The following is an 18,246-nucleotide window of genomic DNA, read 5'->3' as shown; positions in this document are numbered from 1 at the left end:
AATTTGATAATGGTTACAACATATGAAACACTCAATGTAGCAGAATAAAGCTGGAATAATTTATTTTTTAAAAAGTGATTTCACCTGGGATGAAGCAGCCTGAATACCTCAGCTGATCTCATTCAAAAACATCCTTCCCTCTTGCAGCATTCCAAAACTTACAATTAAAAAAAAATCATTTTTGTTATAATGAACACGCTCTGTTTTAGAGTGGCCTGTTCTCACCAGTAGAAAATTATACCTGTAGCTGTTGGAGGACAGCTCTGCCAGACAAAGAAAGATTGAAAATTTGAATTTGTTACAGTGTTATGAGGAAAGAAAAGTAAGAAAAGTGGGTACTTGTAACACTGGAGGCAGCACAGGTCAGGTACACATTCAAAATATCTCAGACACTACAGGAATTAATCACTACCATGAATAACATCTCATGCATACAATACCAGAGCCTATTCTTGTCAAATCTTCCACAGCTAGAAAGTGGTTTATGTTACTGACTAATGGGGATGTAATGAGAGTTGTTACATCCTCCTTAAAATATGTTCTGTCTCAGAATATAATCTATATGTGTTTCAAATTTAGTGGATAAAAAAGATTTAGCAGCCTCATTCCCACATAATATTTATGCCTATGAGACCATCCTGGATGTTCTATTTGAATTATTTCCAGGCATCCCAGTGATTTAAAAAATACACTAACAGAAAGCAGCAAGGAGAGTACATGAAAGTACATTGTAATTAGAGATTATTTGCTTAAAGTAAAGAAAAACATTTTCAGATAAAAATCAAAATAAAGACATTTTTCTACTCAGGCAGTTGCCACAGTTTTTTCATATGAAAGGACAAAATACATTAAACTTCTTGCCACAAGCACCTGCTATGATTTGGGCAGAATTTATTGTGCTAATTGCATTGACCTCATTAGCAGACTGAGCACTTCTTCCTGCCCACCCTGTAGTACTCTCCCACTCTTACTCATCTCACATTACAGTTACAACCCTACTCCCATAGCAGAGAAATAACAACAATAATCAACAAACAATTACAACTAATTTTACTTTTGGTTAAAGTGAGAGAAAACTAACTACTGTGCCCATGCTGCTATTTGAGAAGGGTTTTGAGTTAGTTTTTAAAAACACAAATGATTCAAAAAGCCCTGGAATCTCAGAATCTTATTTCTGGGTAGAGAAAAGAGTTTCTACAACTTGCTGTGCTCTTGCCTACTACCTGAAGTGACTGACTGCTGTGAAAGGTGTCCAACAGGCAGAGGGCTTGTGAGAACTGTGTGACCTGGGAAATTCAGGTAATTGAATTAAAGAGGCTGAATGAGGCTTGTTAGCTCGGGTACAGCCTTAGTCCAAAACTTGTTTATCTCCAGCCAGGTTGGAAAAAAGGCAGAATGAATTCAAGCCTGTCAGCTCATCTCCCTGCCACTGTGCTTTCCTCATTTGCCCATGACAAGTGGCTGTACACAGAGCTGCTCCTCTCCTGCAGTCAGGCATGGCCATGGACTGGTAAAGCACTCCCTCAACATGCAAAAATGCTATTATGGCATGATTAATCTCCTACATTTTTTATAGACATTTTCTCTGCATCCCAGTCCAACGTGGTGCATGAAATATGGGAAGCTTAAATCAAAATTGTGCAGCACCCCATGGTTAAAAGCTGCACAGTGGGTGGCTGTGCAGACATTCTTAACTGTACAACATTAAAGCACTCATTGATGTCGTAATCTGAAATCACCAAAAAGCCAAAAGCTGCATTCTGAGCATATTCATTTCTTATTCAGTGACATAGCTACAGGATTCAAAACCCAGTAAAAGGAGACACTTTCCCAGGTTTCTTAAAAAGATATGTGAGGAATAGGCTTATTTCTCCTCTCCTCAACTAATAATATTTTTGAAGCACCTTGCTTAAACTATATATTTGTAATCAGGACACATGATGTACTCTAACAACCTTAGGACCATGAATATTACTGTCTTGGAAGATAGCAGGGTCTAGCTAATATGGAAAAATTAGAATTGTACCCTGATACATATTCCCCTCACCACATTTGGTCTGAAAAAAAATGGTCACACATGCATTTCCCAGGAGTTTAACTCTGTAAAAGCCTGGCAATATATTGCAATAACACTCCAAGAAAAGAGATACCTTATTAAATATCCTATATGAGTAACACATTTTAAGCCCTTGTAATAGGTCCTTGATGGACTGTTTCACAATCCCTTCACATACATATGTATATAGGGACCTTTCCTTCTCCAATTTTACCTCCCTTATTTCAGATTATGAATACATTTTGCAATTCATGTGTAAAACTACTACCAAAATTAAAGAATTTGTAGGCAGTGAGAAATCCTTGGAGTATTCTTAAGTTGGTTTCTGTTTATAGTCATGTCCTCCAATTCTGTCAGAAAGATCTGCAGTGGTAAAAGACTTAAAAAAGGCACTGCTCCATGGGAATATGCAGTCAAGTCAGATCAGCTGAAACTCTAAAGACAGCATACATAACTTAGAGCATGTTAAACCCAAGTGGTTAATATCCTTCTTTCAAAAAAGCAGTAACTCCGTGAACATGACACTATGAAATCATTTCTAAGGGAGCCCATGTGGAAATGCAGATCAAATGCTGAGCACTTTAGAAAAATTTAAAGTCTAATCTTACATCAGTTTCAGTGAAAATATTTTGAGATTTTGTCTGATTTGTTACATTAACCTTAAAAAAGCACAAATATATACACACACACCACAAAATGTCATTTCATACCTTTTACACAGGGGAAAAGGTGCTGGATTTCCCTTCTAAATTAAGCAAACTGTGTGGAAGCTGAGTGAAAAGCAAGCAAGACATCATAATTTCTTTTTTAAATGAGAATAAATGGCAAAAAAATCCACAACCAAACCACAAAACAGACTCCATATCTCCAGTGTTTCACTCTCTTTGCCAGCTTTCTCACTGAAGCTCTGCAGGGCCCCCAATATGTTCCTCCTAGAAATACAAAGCTAATGCTTGTTCTGAAAATTCAGAATCGAGCTGATTATAGGTGGCTTGTCACGGTTTTTCTTCTTATTAGATTTCAACTAAATTCAATTACACAGTGTTCTCCTTGCTGCCATGAGATGAATGGCAGGACGAAGATGAATGAACAAAACTGCTGAAACTGATTGATCCCAACATGCAGGCAGGTTGATTAAAGTGTCCAGAAGCAAAATGAGGAATAGTATTCATCTGTAACTACTGGTTGGGTCTTCAATTAAATGCTGTTTTCACCAAATGCCAAGAAACAGTGTGATTCCTGTTGATTTCGCAGGAGCATGAGTGCAGCACCCAAACTGAAGCTTGATGAACTGAAAGAAAACTTATTTTTACATCAGTAAATCTCTACAGCTTTCTTTTCAATGGCTACTTAGCTGCCATAAACATGTACTTGGAAAGATTAAGCAACCAGAAAAGCATGTTAATATAAGGTAAAGTTGAATTAGAAAAGTACTGGTAGACATGTAACTCACAGGTGATAAGACAGGATTTTGTTGACTGTTCCATGTTTGCACAACATTCCTCTCTCACCACCATGGTGAAGCAGGAACATGTGAAAATACTCAATTACACATTCCTGAGTGGTTAGCTGCCTCTGGAAATATTTCCTAGTCTGGAAATACTGTGTCTTGGCAGCATTGATGGAAGCATTGATTAATGAGGAAAAAAATCAGATACCTTCTGCATGTTGTGGCAACAGCTCCTATAATCACTCTGAGCCAAAGGTTGACAATTCAAATGCATCTTGATCCACAGGTAGATTTGCTCAGACTGGCAGAGTGCAGAAAGGTTCATGGAAGGTGTTTGAGCACATCTCAAGGGTATGTAAATCCCTACTGTGCTCTTGTAAAAGCAGCGTTTTCCACATGTAACCAAGGGCTTGTTTGTTTCTAACCCACTGGGAGATCCATTCTCTGAGGTTTTACAAACTGTATCTCTTTCACCTTGTTAGCTACACATTTGGTTCAATCATTTCTCCAGCAAAGGCCAGATCCCAGCTGTCCTCCTGGACTTTTAACTATTTTCTCTCAACCATCTGTGGTTTCTTCTGCAATGCTAACATGGTTTCTGGCACCATGTTGTCTTCTGAACCTGTGTCCAATTCAAACTAATAAGTGTCCCTTTACTTCCAGGCTGACAGGCCATTTGTCTTGTCCTGGCACTCCATCCTGGTTGCTGAATAACACTTCAAATGTAGTGGTACCTTCTCCCAGGACCTATGCATTGCACAGAGCAGGGCCATTTGTGCAGGGTCTGAGCCTTCTCAAATTCTTCCAATACTAGATTTTGCTAGGTTTTGTAGTCTTGGCTTAAGCAATTTGACAGGATACGTTTTCTGCATTTCCCCTGCCTTATGAAATCTCTAACAAAGCCAGTCTTAACTGCTCAGATCCATGTTGCACCTGCAGAGACAAACTGGCCAAACTAACAGAAATCTTTTCAAACCTTCAAATACTTCAAAGGTTGTCCTTCTCTTACCTTACATTTACTCTCTGCAGTTAGGGGGTAAAGTGTAGATGACATGTGCTCTTACAGTTTGAATTTTCAATGACTTTTAATAGTGGTAAGGTTTTCTAAGCACACTGTGTTTCTATGCATTCCTTCCACTGCCACTCTGATTTCCAAAGTCTCAAAAAAATAATTTCTTCAACATGTGGTTCATTCATACTTTGCTCTGCATCACCTAAGTGAATTCCAGAGACAAAAAGCAGCCCAAAAAGCTCCTGGGAAAGTTTATATTCAAAAGATACAATTCATTTCAAGAAACGTTGTGACACAATGTACAAACTCTGCAAACCCACAGAAGTAGTTATCTACCAGTTTTTCCAGCTTAGCCCAAAATCTCAGTGCTCAATCCCCTCATCTCCCTGTGTTACTCCCCACCAGTTGGACTTTGCAGCTCTTTGCTCATTTCATTAATGCCTCCCAGCTGCCTTATCCTCTCTAACTCTGTACAAGATTAGGTTCCTCCACAACTTACTAATGCACCAGTGCCTTTCCACAACAGGGTGATGGGACTTCCAGGAAGCTGGTGTCATGGATATCCCACCCAGAAACTACATGTACAGCTCCCTTTTCACACCAGAAATAAGCTGAATGAATCTCAGGCATACAAAGATTTTGACATGTGCCTTAGGAGTTCTGGAAATTTGGTGGCACCCAGGCTTTTTCATCTCTGAGCCAAAAAACAGACTTTTGGCTTCAGCTAATGGAAACATTCCAGTCTCGATGAATTTCAAGGAACTAGGTCTGAAATGAAACAGATGTAGATACAGCCCAATTTCCCACTTCGTGCAGGGGCACCATCCTGTCCCTTCCACCTCCTGCACCTGTAAGACAGCATGGTATCTGCTCATTTCCCAAACTGCAATTCTGCCTCTGCAAATAAAGAAATCGCTCACAGAATGAAAAAGGCAAGGAAGTGCTTGCTCACATGGAACAAGTCCACTGATTTCCTCCCACACATTCATATCCTCTGCCTGGTGAAATGAAACACAGTATTAACAAAAATGATATTCAAGTCAAGCCACATATTCTATCAAAAGCAACAATGGAGATGTTTCACTGCTCTTAGGGACTCTTTCCTGTACATGGACAGTGTCAAGAGGGATTTGGTCACAGGACTAAGAAGCTCTTACAAGAAGCATGCCATTAAACCCCAGGATCACCTCCTGCAACCAGTGGCAGTACTGCTACTAGGATCAGAGTCAGGCTCATCAGTGTCTTGGGTTGCAGTACAGGATGTGACCAGAAATGTGTATTCTGTCACCATCTGTTGAATGGGTGGGGCAGTGACCCTTATCTCTGTGGCACATACTATCTGCTAATAGGACATCTTTAAAAGCAGCTGGGGCAATAATCTTTATCTTTTCCACAGCCCATCCTCCCTCCAGGAAGATATCATCTGCTGCTGGCCCATTCAGTCCCACTGTGTGACTGATAAAATTACATCACCCCACTGGGAGATGCTCCAGCCATGGGGAGGAGCCAAGCCTTTCCTACCTAGATAAAAACTGAGATTTGGAACAGCAAGATACCTTCTTTCCACTGGATTCCAGAGGAAAACTGGACCTTTCCACATCATCCCTGGACCTTCAGAGGAAAACTGCACCTTCTCCAGGAGCACTGCTCCAGCTGAACCACATCTGCCACTGCAGGAGGATGCAGCCACCATTTAATGGGACTGCTACCAACACCCTGACTGACTGACGGGTGTCAGCTTGGATTCTGACTCTGTCAGTGTTTTGGGCTTTTCTTTGTAGTACTGTATTTCTATTTTAAATTTCCTAGTAAAGAACTGTTATTCCTAATTCCCCTATCTTTGCCTGAGAGCTCCTTAATTTCAAAATTACAGTCATTTGGAAGGAGAGGGATTACGTTCTCCATTTCAAAGAGAAGCTCCTGCTTTTATTGGCAGACAGCTGTCCTCCAAACCAGAACAGTCAGCCATAGGTCTCAGTGAAGGATGGACTTCTTTCCACATCAGCTGTCTGAGGCCAGAAGCAAGAGGCAAACATCCCTGACACAGAAATGGCTACATATGGCACTGAAGAAATAATTAGTGAATGCAGTGAACACCCACAGAGCAGATGCAAGATGGTGTTGGGTACAGCAGGCATCAGCTAGGTGCAAATGGTGACAGCTGGGGACTTTGTGCATGGTGAGACAGCAGCACATGCAGATCCGACCTCCTGGAGACCAAGGCAACAGGAACCATGCTGAGCACTTCCACTATTCACACGAGATATAATCTCATGAGATGTGAGGTTGCCCTGTCTTTTGCAGCTGAAAGGATTTGCTTAAGACCAACCAGGAGAATGAAATACATGAAAAAATGATGGCCAGTGTTCTGGGAAAGTGGTGATTGATGCCTGACCCTGCTCTTCTGGGATGAGGAAGAGAAGCTAGGGCATTCCCCTCTCTCATTTCAATCACTGCTTGCACTTGAACCTTCAGGAGAAGCTCCCTGAAAAAGCAGTTTGAGATGACAGAAAAGCTAAACCAGAGGAACACTAAATATGCAGGCGGAATTTTGCTGATGCAGTAAGATCCTTCAGTCTCAGTTCACTCTTTTATTGGACCTTACCGCACAGACTTACCAGATCTCTGCTTTTAAGATTAAGCAGAAGGAAAAAAAAATTAACTGTGTGAAGATGCTTTTCAACAAAGACTGAACATCAACACATTGTTCACATTTTAGAATTCATACCCAAGTGAGACAAGCTCACAAGTGTGTTAAAACAGTTAGACAGGTTAATTTTTTTTTAAAGGATAAATTGAGTCACCAAGACTTTTCATTATGGAGTAGATAAGGCTTTGTCAACATAGTTAGCTGGAGAAAAGAAATTATATTCTGTATTTGTTTGGAGAAAAAAATACTATATTCTATATTTGTTTGCTCTGGAGAGACCCAAGGTATATCTTCCCAAGCATGACTCAGTTTGTGAAAACAATCTTTTGGGCACAGAACAAAATTGCAATATCCTTATATGTCATGAATTATAAAAAAATGAGACTGGCATTATTTCCAAATTTATGGCAGTATGCAAGAATGAGCACAGTTCTGTAGCAAATACATTTGCAGTCAGTTGTTAGAGTCTCATTTGGGCAGAACTGGGGTACACCCACCCAGGCACACCCACCCTGCAGCACAGCAGTAACTTGAAGGCAAGAGCAGTTATGAAAACTCTCACAAAACACAAATAAAAAAGACAAAATACAGACCTCCAGCTCAAATTGGTCTGGTCTCATTCAACAGAGCCCCCAGTGAAATACATGTAGAGGAAAGTTATAATATGGGGATCAATGAGACGAAAAAATGATGTATGAGAGAGAATTTATATACTTTGAGTCCAAGGAATTGATTGGCTTTCAAGAGCTGGAAAAAATCAGTTAATAAGTTTAACTTGCTGAGCAAATATTTCCAGAGAGGTAGATGTAGAAGAAATATCTGTGGATTAGACAGCCTGTCATGTCGATAGGTCAAATGCAGCTGAAAGAACTGAGGAGATTTACCTGGCTGAGAGGCTGATTAGAGTTTTCTGACACCTAGCATATTAACAGAAAACATGGGGTTGATCTCTCTGAGTTTAAGACTAAAGTCTAGTCTAGTCAGAAGTTTGTGGCCATGTTTTAAAATGGAGCTGTTGACTTTTCCCTTCAAAATGGCATTTTCTATTTTTCATCCCCAAATCAGCCACAATTTCATTCAAAAGGAAAGAAATTATTTCTGACTTGCTGAGAAAGCAGAACAGGGAATTTGAAGTCGGTGTTAATTATTTTTGAAATTTGTATTCTGCAAATATTCAATTCTCCCCCCACAAAACCAAAAAGAAAATCTCCCTCACAGAATGACAACTGAATTTTTTAAACCAAATATGTTGATTGAAAAAATGGAAACCCCAAGTCTTTATGAAAAATGAAGTGCAACAGATTTCATGCAGTGAAGACCTAGTTAAAAATATTGGAGGTCTAATGGCAGGCAGTGCCACTGAATTATGAACCCCAACACTGAGTAACCAGCATTCATTATAAAGAACTTGCATACATTTGGCACAGCAGTAATCCAAGCCAAGCACACCTTTAAGTGCCGAACCTAATTAATTGAATTTAGCAAAATGTCAAAGGTCAACCACAAAATTTCCATATCCATTCGGTTTGACAAAGAGGCAATTAAATAATTTCCAGTTGTAACTTCCCTATAGGTACAAGGTACAAACCCAAGATAATTTTGACAGGTTTGTGGAAGTCACACATATTCTCCTTGGTCCTTGTTAACAGTCAACAGTGGCATTTTTACACCTTAAATTATTTGTTCTTATTGTGAACAGTGTGAAATTTTATTCACCTTCCCTCAGCCATTAGGAAAAATGAAAAGATTATATACCAAATTATGCAAATTGACATTGCTGATCTTTTAAAATATTGCTGGAGGTTTTTGAGATATATTACCAGGATAACCTCTGTACATCAGAAAAACACTGCAGTGCTGGCTATCTCATTTCCATTTTATGGCCTGTGTTACAGACATAGGTACATTACATTTCAGAGATATATAGCAAGGAGGCTTATAATTTATCCTTATCTGTAGAATATGAAGTAGGGGTTTGGAAACTCCTACTTAGGGCTATTCTGCAGTGCAACTTTGATAAAATTGACAACCTATCTTTTTAGTCAAAGATTTATAGGACACAACTGCTTCCAATTTGCTTTTCAACAAGAAACAGCATTTCATGCAGAAGGCTCCCCTAGCAGACTTTGGGTGCAAGCATTACTTTTGAGAGGGAAAGGAAATGGTTTTTGCTGATGTAAATTGATTTTTATTACCTGGGTGAACCTCTCTGTCCCTGGGGCTGGCCAGTGTAGGACCAGGGTGTCCAGGCCCCCAACTAAATTATGGGCAAGGAAGCTCAGGGGAAGGAATGTGCTTCTCACTATGAGCAAAGGAGACCTGCAGGGGCATGAGTTGCACTAAATTTAGAATATTGATGTCACAGAAAAGGGTACCACTACATTATCCTAAACCTTAAGGGCTCTAAGACAGAGTTCACTGCCTCCATCCACTGTCCACAGTGACCCTGTTCCTCTGGGACACATCTCCCTCAGGCTAGCTCAGCTCTGCAGGCAGAGCCTCTGTATTCTTCCCAGTAAATTACTGGAAATTGGAGAACCTAAATGCCTGAAATCCTCTGACATATTCCTGATACAACACCCATGTGGGACATAACTGGGCACTCAGGTGCAAGCACAGAGTCCTGCAGTTTCTGCCCACTGCAACTGTACCTGCTCAAAAAGGGGCTATGATGATTAATTAATTCATCTTTGCAAAGCACTTTGAAAGATTAAAAGCGGCAATTACAGTGTTTGGCTTGTACAAAGCTGAGACAACAAAATACTTTGGAAGAAAACAATAACTGATAACTTTGAATATTAGTGCTGCCACTTAGAAAGAATGCACAGACAGTAGTAAATTAATGAACTGAGTTTTAATGAATAGCATAACCTGAGGGGATGGAAAAATTGCAAAGTTGTGCTAAAATATTCTGAATCACTTAACAACTCTGGATAGTATCCAGAAGCTATACCTGGATATAAACAAAGGATGAGGTAGTGGGTTTTTATTTGGCTAACCAAGTCTAGCAAAGTTTCTAGAAAGGCACTTATCTTTCTGGCATCTTAACATGCAACAAAGTTAAATTGTCAAGCAGATACTATGCTCTCCATCATGAAAAAGCTATAACAGAGTAGAAAAATCTGCTCTGCCTAGAAATTGGTAAAAACAATTGATGTAACTTCAGATTCATACTCTAAACCCTGATCAGTGTACAGCACAGAAAAAGCCATCTTTTCACCTGCCAACAGTAATGCAACTCCTGTTCTTTAATTTGTACTTGGAAAGAAAACAGATTTGTTCTCTTCAGGAAGAAAAATTCCCTACAGTGAAAGGGCCCTTGAGTAATTTGTTTTGCTAGCAAAACAGGTTGGAATTGTGAACCTTGAATTCCACAGCATCTTTAAAAGTTAAAAAATGCGACTGCAAATGTATGTGTAAACATACTCAGACAGTGTTTTACTTCTTTCCTTCCTGCAAAATAATGCAGAAATTGTGTATCTTTAAGATTAATGGAAACTCAGCCCTGAAATGAGCTGTACTGACTTGCATCTTTCATTTCTCAGGATACCCAGTTTCAGCCAGACTTATATGTGGGCATGACTCAGCATCAGAATTTCAATTCAATTCGATCTGAAATTCATCCAAGGTAACTCTGAAGAAACTTGTTATGCCTTTCATTACACTATGGTGTTTCTTATTGTCCTGGGGTGACTTTTATATTTTGGGTTGGATCCTTCCCTGTTGTCAGCTAGTCTGGTGCTATGAAAGCAAAAGAAAACTGTGCTGCTGCAGCAATGAGGGATGCAGAAACAGGTGAACAGCAGGAGATGGAATAAAATGAGTGGCAGAAATAGCAGTGGTCCTCTCTGAAATGCCCATACCACACTAATGACAAACCAATAGAAAAGGAGAGCTTGGACAGATGTGCAGTCACATCTCTACACACAGAAATGGACATCAACCACAGGTAAATAGCACTGTCCAAAGTTACAAACTTCATCAAATTGACACACAAATATTCCATCAAGTTAGGTGATAGTTACAAAAAGCTGTATGTGTCATTATTAGTTATTTGTAAAGCACAAATCATCTGTGCTATGAGGGATCCAAGCATTGCTCAACACCAGAACATTCACTGCCCGATTTTATAGCCCAAATTAATTGTCTACTTTTTGGCTGTCAGATTTATATGGACATGCAGTCAACCACAATCATGTATCAGCTAGAGCTGAGGAGTCATAGCTGCTTCTTGTTCTTAATTAATCATAGATTAATATTGTTTTTCTCCAAGGATTGCAGGAGCAGCTACCACAAACCTCACTGGTGTCTCCAAGGCTTTTTACAGCATGACCATTCCTGGCTACAGTACAGATATACAAAGGGTGCCAATGCCAGCAAGTCCCAGTTTGCTCAGATGACTGTATCATTGCCTCTCTTACAAAGGAACATGGGCATGGTGCCTCCCCACTCATCCATCTCATCATCAGATTTTCAGTTCAGGGAAGCACTGAAACCAAACACCTCCATCACCTTAATGTGAACAGTCCCCAGCAAATACTCTCCCAAAATTTTCCAGTGGCTTGCCTCTTACCTTCCCCACCATCCAGTTGGTTAAACCACATCTCACAGCCAGCATTTCCCCTTCTCTTCCAAAACAATGTGCACACTTTCACAGAAAAGCAGGAAATCCTAACCCAGAGTTTCAACTTCCTGCTCATTTCCTCAAAGCTCTGGTGATTCTACAGTGGGTGCTGTTATCCAGCAAAGATGGCAATAACTCCATTGCCTCACACAATTCAAAGCTTATTTCAGAACAGCTGCACACCCTTCACATTTTTATTGACATAGCTATCACAGGCTAATAAAGTTTCATTACCTGTACTTAAAGGCATTATTATCATGTTGTGTGTTTATATAATACAGAAATAAATCTGAAAGGAATCTCGCATCATTTTCATCCATAAATGTGTAACCATTTAGACATGGGTATGCAAGTATGCATTTTGCATGAAATGTAAAATCCCCTGTGCTTTCCCCATTATAGGATATCATAGGCACCATTCCTACCTTAGGGATGAACTGCTTCTCCATTATTTCATTGGCTATATCTGAAAATGGCAAGAAGTCATCAGTGATAATGGCTTCTGATCTGCATCCCTGAATGCCTAGCAAAAGTCCTCAGATGTGCAGGAATTCACACCATTCATGAACTTAACTCAGCATTCCAATGAACTGCCAACTGTCAAAACCTCCCTTAAAGTACATATTTGTGCAAATATTTCATTTAATAAATGAAAACTGAACATGTTTAAAAATATCATCTTCTAATTCCTCATCTAAATTTCAAAGTAAAAAATCAAAAAGCTATCTTTTAATGAGGTAAAAGGGTACTTCACTTTGATTTCTTTTATAAATGAAGTTTGATTGAAGTCGGTATGTTCCACAAAATGTTTTGATCTTGTTGAATAAGCAGTTTCTGTTGGAAAATAGTATTTTCATCATTTCTTGGAGAAATTGGTATTGCTCTATTAACTGCAGTGATTTACAGCAAGTGAGGAGCTGGGTTGTAACAGCAGCAATATTTGTCAGTATCTTGCAGGCCCTTTTAAACAGCAAAGGTATTGTACAATGACAGAGCATGCATTTTGGAAAGATTGAGAATATGGATGCACAGTAAATTACTTTATATTAATAAGCTTAGTTTCAATGTGATTCTTGGCAAGCAGAGCAGAAGATGAGCAAAGAAGCATTTCAATGTATGCCCACAAATGGCTGCTGTGCTACTCACTTTAAAAAGCAGATTTCAAAATATTGCCTAAAGCCAGCCAGAGGGATCAAGCAGGGTCACAGCAAGACAAGCTACAGCTGCTTGAGAGAAAAAGCTGTACTTCTGTAAGGGAGGGCTGACAGCCCACTAGGCAGTGGAGACAGAAACCAAGGACTTCTGTTTATACCTATTTAGCATGCATATAAGATTCACCAAATATATATATGTATATAAAATATGTCTGTACCAAAGGAATCCTTAATTAAAACAAACCACCCACTAGCTTGCTGATGGCCTCAGATGACTCATTCCACTGACAGTATGGCAGATGTTTATGAAAATATCTTGGAGACTCTCATTTCAGAGTGTCATATCTTTAAGGTACATTGTGGTCCTTTGCATTCACTTGCCTGCCTTCATATTTCTTTCATCCTTTTCTTGGCCAAAAGGAACGTTTTAATTCTTTCTGTGCAGGTAAGTACACTAAATGTCCTGTGATATTGTCACCAGGAATAGCAATAATTAATTGCTCTGTCAGTCCTGTTTCAGACCTAAAAGCAAGTCTGAGCTGCTTTGGTAGCACTTTTATTTTGGTGGGCTGAAAATGAGTTGTTTGGCAGTTATTGAGAAGTATTCCTATGGAAGTGTAAAGACTGGCAGGCATGGGAAAAAGTGGGAAATACAAACAGTAATAATAAAAAAATTATCCCCCCATAACTCATTTGCACCTAAGCTACACCATGTCATACAGGTGTAACATTCCCCTAGAGATAAAAAGAAGCAGGTAACCCCATTCTTAGAGTCAGGTGCTTATTCAACCACAGGGTTTGACTTAGGAGAGTAGTTCCATGAACTAGCTGAATGATTCAGTAGTGACAAACACCACTGAGGAGCATATAGAACTAGCAGGGACATAATCCAAATTGTAAAATTGCATTTAAGTCCAAAATTATCCTGACAAATCAAACATACTTGGGGGAAAAAAAAATCAAAGGAGCGGCTAGACAAAATCCAGATGGGAACAGTATGAATAATTCAGGTCTGGAAAACTGCACCTACCAACAAGACATAATGAGTTCAGAGTATAACCTAAAAGGAAAGGTCTTGAGGGGAAGTATGATAGGTTTAAATGTAAAACATCCACATATAAAACATGCCAAGGGCTCTGTTTTCCCTATCTTTAAAGATGCAGACAAGCCACAGGAGTAAGCTGCAGTAAAACAGTTTCAAGATAAATATAGGAAATAATTTCTACATGATTCTATGAAAAAGTTGACTGGAAAAGGTGAATAATCCTGAGTGCTGAAGGCTGTGAACAGAAGGATAGAAAAATATCCTGTCACAAACAGCACATCCCAGATCCCTTCAGTGCCAGATGATTTCTCTGAGTCAAATTTGGCAGATAATTCAGATTCAGAGAATCTCTGAATCACAGCTGATCCCACTGACCTCACTGCAAAGAGCTACCAAAACAAGGAAACCTCTTGGACAGCACGGAAAGATACAACACCAGTTCCAGTAATACTCACAGGACTGTTGGTTACCAAGTGTGAAGAGCATATTTGCTGAAAATATGGTGTAAGAAAGTGAATTCCTATTTAAAAGCAAATTATGTATCTCCAGTTTATACACCTTTACTCCAACAGAGATTTTTTTCCTTAAGAATTAAATAAATCACAGAGATCAAAACTGAAAATAATTTAGATGGGTTACACAAGGCAAGACATCATCTTGTAGACCATCACAATCCAAAGGCTGCACTGACACAGAAATAACACAGCAATAAAAAATTGGATTCACAGCAAATTACAGGCTATTACAAGGACATTAGACATCTTTGAAATACATCAGTGTTGTATTGTCATGGCAGATGTTTGAACAAAATACCCAGAAGACTACCAGTTTTACTCCTTTGAGACCATCATTCAGTAAGAAACTTATAAGGAAAGCAATCATGGTCTTCCTTGTGGGGAAAAAAAAGAATAGCAATTTTTTTTTTTTCCCAATTTCAATTTTTCTTAGTAACCTGAGTGGAAACTAAAGTTTTCATGCCTACTGTGCACCTAAAAGTAATTTTTCCTCTTTCTGAACTGGAAAGAAATCAGCTCACCAACTTGCTAATAAGAAAGAACTGACTCCTGCACTAGGATTATTTTCCATTTTGAACTCTGATTAAGGAAAAACCCAACCAACCAACTACTGACCACAACCACACTTTTCTTGCTCAGGTTGTTTCATCAACTGATAAATTTAATGCCTGAGAAATAAATGGTTTTTCTCAGTAGCTAGAAACCAAAATCTTATTTTGTTGCTACATAGAACTCTGTTTGAATCAACAAATTTACGCAGGTCACATTGGTAAGGTGAAATATACATAGAGCAGAGTACACTATTCCATTCTAGCTGTAACAACAGAGCAAAACCTTTCCTTCCTCTCATTTTGATTCCTTACTCCCCAGCTCCTGCCAATACTCATGCCCTGGGAAACAGCCGACAAAAAAAAAAAAAAAAAAAAAGTCCAGGTCTTAATTTCTAAAACAGGAGCAATTTAGGGTAATTCAATGTGCCATTAACATTGATTAAATAATTGGCAGGGTGAAAAACTGTCAACTCCAGTGTAAAGCAGTCACTTCATATTGGCAAACACAGCGTGAGGGAGTCACTTTGGGAGTGCTGGCAGTGTCTCTGTGAAATGCAAACCTCAGTGTGGGAGATGTGCCATGCACAGGTCCTTACCTTCACAACAGAGATCAAACCTAATGGCAGTGAAAGCTCACAAACAGAGGAAAACAAAACAAAAAGGTGAACAAGTATGTCTCTAACACGGTCATAATAATAGAGAGACAAATGCTGATAAAGATTACACCTTATGGTTCGACAAAAGCCATATTCTCTGGATTATATTGTGGAGATTTATTGCAGATGGGTTACAGTGATTCATTTCGCTGAAGTAATTAAATTTCTGTTGACACAAAAATCTCATAACTCAGGAGGTTCAGCAGTCCCTTGAGTTACTTTGGAGAGAAAATGAAATTAAGGTATGTTGGATATAGACAAAGTGAAGAGAGCAGGCTCATAAAAGTAAGCTAATCGAAAAATTCTGTGCCATGGACAGTCACACACTCAACTGGTTCTGCAGCCACTTGATTATTCTAATGTCCTTCCTTTTATAGCTCATACCAGCATTAATTTATGGTCCATTGCACCAAAATGTCAACTGTATCCAATGTAAAATTTTATAGGGGAGTAAGAAAGCATGACTGCACTCCACTGCTCCAGGCTCAAACAGAGCTGTTACATCATCTGCTCTCCGAGGTAAAGATCACTAACTGAGAATAAACAAGCACTGGAATTTTAAAATTACTTTTACTGTCCCAACACTCTTTTATCTCTCATATGTGTTACAGCATGCTCCTTCACAAAGCCCAGCCTGTTCAAGTGCAGCTGAGACTGTGGCTGTCTATCAGACTGTCTCTCTGTTACCCTTCAGGAAATCAAAGCACATCCTGAGAGGCAGCAGCCAGGAGGACCCTGTTGTGCCCTCACTCATTGCAAGAGTAAAGGAGAACCTTACTCCAAGAGTTTTTCAGCTTCCAATGATAAAAGGTGGGCACTGGTGATAAGGGGAGGCAGAAGAACAGCTGCACAACCCTCACAAGAACCTCCTCACCAAAGAGACACAGCTGCTGGTAACTAACAAACCTGCCACCCCCAGCTGCCCCTCTTGCCAACCAACTCCACGAAGAAGAATTCTTTTTCAGCAAGCTGTCTGGATGATCCATGTTTCCCTCTGATGTTTGCCTTTGAAAGTACACAGCACAAGGCACTAACTTAGAGCTCACAAAACTGCAGATCTGACCCAGGAAACGGTGTGCAACCCACTAATTTAACTGTGAATACAGCTAACATGGAGATCAATGTGTCTGACATCCCCCCTCTTCAACTACTGATCAAAGCCCACTAACAATGGAAACTTTACTTTTAACTTCAGTGGATCTGTAACCACACTCAATTATGTTAGCTTGGCACATCAAACTAAAGCTTCCAGAGCTGGCTGGCTAGCTGCAGAGACATTTTTTGGCTTAAACACTAAAATTTAATATAACTTCTTTATAAGATGACACCTTTTTTAAAATTTGTTTAATCTAGGTACAGTTTTCCCTTTATATTAAAAAAATAAAAGAAACAAGATCAGAATTCTATGAATATACTGACAAATAATTAGGGAAAATAATTAAAAATAATTTCCAAATATTTTGAATTCTGGTCATCACTTCATGGGCAGGTTCCTGTCTGGTAGTAACTGGGATTAAAATCAGGTCAGGTCTTCTAATTTACCTATGATGAAAATGATGAACCAAACTCTAGATTTGACTGATACTACAAAAAAAACAAAAAACAAAAAAACAAACAAACAAAAAAAAAAAAAAAACAAAAAAAAAAAACCAAAATCAAAACCAACCAACCAAACCAAACCAAAAACCAAAACACAAACCAAAAAATATCTAATTATCAATATCAAAGACTAATTGCTAAAACTCAAGAAGGTAGTTAATTCTTAATGCCAACCTCAGAACACAGATTCAAAAAAATGCGAAAATTCTCTTCCATGTCATCTCATGTGCTTTAACTGCATTGGCAAGCCTGCAAGTTTGACTCCCTCTCAAATATGCATAATTTAAAAAAAAAATCACAAGGTAATCAGAAATAAATAATTTTGAATTGCACCACCTAGAAGTCAAAGTAAATCCACAGCTAATATAAATCCATAGTAACAGGAACAAATCTGATTTATCCCAGCTGACTAATAGTCTCATGTGTTTACTTTCCTTTAGAAAAAAAAAAGATTACATGGCAATACTGCATAACTAATATGATCTTCCAGCTTGATTTGTTCCCTAATTAGTTTTCAAAGTGACGTAGTTGATACTCCAGAATGTCATTATGTCTTCACTCTACATTCTTAAATTATATTTAAGCTGGAGATGATCTTTAATCCAAATCCACTTAAACACCAAGGAAAAAAAAAAAATTATTCAGCTTTGACATTTTCAAAAAGTTCCCCCTCAATATAAAAAAGCCACAACCCTCAAAATATTTTATGAAAACAAGCTCCTTTTTGGAGCAGCTCCTTGTTGGTGGCAGAGCTTTAGTTGAGAGCATTTTGAATGTTTATAGACTCTATTTCACAAGAAGAGCTCCAAGGCCACTACCAAATTAAAATACAAGTCTTAAATCTACTGTTTAAAGTGTCTTCCTAAAATTATATGGGCTTGTGAGAAATACTGGTACCTGACAATGAGAAGCCAGACAAAACCTGATACCAATC

Source organism: Oenanthe melanoleuca, chromosome 4 (genome assembly GCF_029582105.1).
Source record: "Oenanthe melanoleuca isolate GR-GAL-2019-014 chromosome 4, OMel1.0, whole genome shotgun sequence".
Taxonomy (NCBI): Eukaryota; Metazoa; Chordata; class Aves; order Passeriformes; family Muscicapidae; genus Oenanthe; species Oenanthe melanoleuca.
The sequence above is the reverse complement of the archived record's forward strand: the minus strand, read 5'-3'. Positions refer to the sequence as shown.